Source organism: Crinia signifera, chromosome 3, assembly GCF_055691185.1.
Source record: "Crinia signifera chromosome 3, ASM5569118v1, whole genome shotgun sequence".
NCBI lineage: Eukaryota > Metazoa > Chordata > Amphibia > Anura > Myobatrachidae > Crinia > Crinia signifera.
In genome coordinates this window covers 107,900,304-107,902,803 of record NC_139219.1, presented here as the reverse complement: position 1 = coordinate 107,902,803, position 2,500 = coordinate 107,900,304, and the positions used below count along the sequence as shown (strand labels likewise).

The 2,500-nt window shown below is 42.5% G+C and overlaps 3 non-coding genes across 3 annotated transcripts; 2 read left to right on the top strand and 1 right to left on the bottom strand.

The window, feature by feature from the left end:
• Positions 1-441: 441 nt before the first annotated feature.
• On the top strand, positions 442-514 carry TRNAK-CUU (transfer RNA lysine (anticodon CUU)). The gene has a single exon. It is a non-coding gene; the product is annotated as a tRNA-Lys (tRNA).
• Positions 515-1,335: 821 nt separating this feature from the next.
• TRNAG-GCC (transfer RNA glycine (anticodon GCC)) lies at positions 1,336-1,406 on the bottom strand. The gene has a single exon. It is a non-coding gene; the product is annotated as a tRNA-Gly (tRNA).
• Positions 1,407-1,562: 156 nt separating this feature from the next.
• TRNAK-CUU (transfer RNA lysine (anticodon CUU)) lies at positions 1,563-1,635 on the top strand. The gene has a single exon. It is a non-coding gene; the product is annotated as a tRNA-Lys (tRNA).
• Positions 1,636-2,500: the final 865 nt, after the last annotated feature.

Sequence of the window (2,500 nt, the reverse complement as noted above, 5' to 3'; positions counted from 1 at the left end):
CTAAGAGTCATATGCTTTTAGTACAACATTTGTTTGGTGTTTATTCCCTTTTCAGATCCAGACCTCTCTCTTGGCAGGTGGGAATTCTACCACTAAACCACAAGATTCTACCATTAATTTATTGTATGTGGAATTCTATACCTGCACCACCAAAATGCAAAGAGCCAGCCACTCTTTAACAAAATATACCATAATTTCAGTAAAACTTGAGTACTGCATTGGCCGGGAATCGAGCCCGGGCCTCCCGCGTGGCAGGCGAGAATTCTACCACTGAACAACCAATGCTTCACATTTTACTTCAAGGTTACTTACCCATTTTCCTCAATGTGTGAAACCAAGCATGCATCTCAGTGTACTGAATGTGGTAGCCTAGATCTACTTTAATAGCTTGTAGGGCACTCCTTGGCTTGAGTGGCCTTTTTGTCACATCACAGTAACCAAGCCTGGCTAGCTCAGTCGGTAGAGCATGAGACTCTTAATCTCAGGGTCGTGGGTTCGAGCCCCACGTTGGGCGGTGTTTTTTCCCAGAATTCTACAGGCGAGATCTCTGTCACTACACAACCAAACGTGTTTTATTTGAAACTTAAAAGAGGTGTACATCAGTGTGTGAAACCAAGCAGGAATCTCAGGATCTACTAAATGTGGAAACCTTGCTTTGGTTTTATAGATTGAAGGGCAATCCTTGCCTTGCCATGATGCCATAACACTGTAAAAAAGCCTAGCTATCTGAGTCAATAGCGAATAAGACTCCAAATCTAAGAGTCATTTGCTTTGAGCACAACATTGGGTGGTGTTTATTCCCTTTTCAGATCCATGCCTCCCTCATGGCAGGCGAGAATTCTACCACTAAACCACAAGATTCTACCACTAAATCATTGTATGTTAAATTCTATACCTGCACCACCAAAATGCAAAGAGCCAGGCACTCTTTAACAAAATATATCGCTGTTTCAGGTGTACATCAGTGGGTGAAACCATGCAGGAATATCAGGATCTACTGAATGTGGAAACTTTGCTTTGGTTTAATAGTGTAGATTGAAGAGCAAGCGTTGCCTTGCCTTGATGCTACAACACTGTAACAAAGCCTGGCCAGCTTAGTCAATAGAAATAAAACTCCCAAGCTAAGAGTCATATGCTTTTAGTACAACATTTGTTTGGTGTTTATTCCCTTTTCAGATCCAGACCTCTCTCTTGGCAGGTGGGAATTCTACCACTAAACCACAAGATTCTACCATTAATTTATTGTATGTGGAATTCTATACCTGCACCACCAAAATGCAAAGAGCCAGGCACTCTTTAACAAAATATACCATAATTTCAGTAAAACTTGAGTACTGCATTGGCCGGGAATCGAACCCGGGCCTCCCGCGTGGCAGGCGAGAATTCTACCACTGAACAACCAATGCTTCACATTTTACTTCCCGGTTACTTACCCATTTTCCTCAATGTGTGAAACCAAGCATGCATCTCAGTGTACTGAATGTGGTAGCCTAGATCTACTTTAATAGCTTGTAGGGCACTCCTTGGCTTGAGTGGCCTTTTTGTCACATCACAGTAACCAAGCCTGGCTAGCTCAGTCGGTAGAGCATGAGACTCTTAATCTCAGGGTCGTGGGTTCGAGCCCCACGTTGGGCGGTGTTTTTTCCCAGAATTCTACAGGCGAGATCTCTGTCACTACACAACCAAACGTGTTTTATTTGAAACTTAAAAGAGGTGTACATCAGTGTGTGAAACCAAGCAGGAATCTCAGGATCTACTAAATGTGGAAACCTTGCTTTGGTTTTATAAATTGAAGGGCAATCCTTGCCTTGCCATGATGCCATAACACTGTAAAAAAGCCTAGCTATCTGAGTCAATAGCAAATAAGACTCCAAATCTAAGAGTCATTTGCTTTGAGCACAACATTGGGTGGTGTTTATTCCCTTTTCAGATCCATGCCTCCCTCATGGCAGGCGAGAATTCTACCACTAAACCACAAGATTCTACCACTAAATCATTGTATGTTAAATTCTATACCTGCACCACCAAAATGCAAAGAGCCAGGCACTCTTTAACAAAATATATCGCTGTTTCAGGTGTACATCAGTGGGTGAAACCATGCAGGAATATCAGGATCTACTGAATGTGGAAACTTTGCTTTGGTTTAATAGTGTAGATTGAAGAGCAAGCGTTGCCTTGCCTTGATGCTACAACACTGTAACAAAGCCTGGCCAGCTTAGTCAATAGAAATAAAACTCCCAAGCTAAGAGTCATATGCTTTTAGTACAACATTTGTTTGGTGTTTATTCCCTTTTCAGATCCAGACCTCTCTCTTGGCAGGTGGGAATTCTACCACTAAACCACAAGATTCTACCATTAATTTATTGTATGTGGAATTCTATACCTGCACCACCAAAATGCAAAGAGCCAGCCACTCTTTAACAAAATATACCATAATTTCAGTAAAACTTGAGTACTGCATTGGCCGGGAATCGAGCCCGGGCCTCCCGCGTGGCAGGCG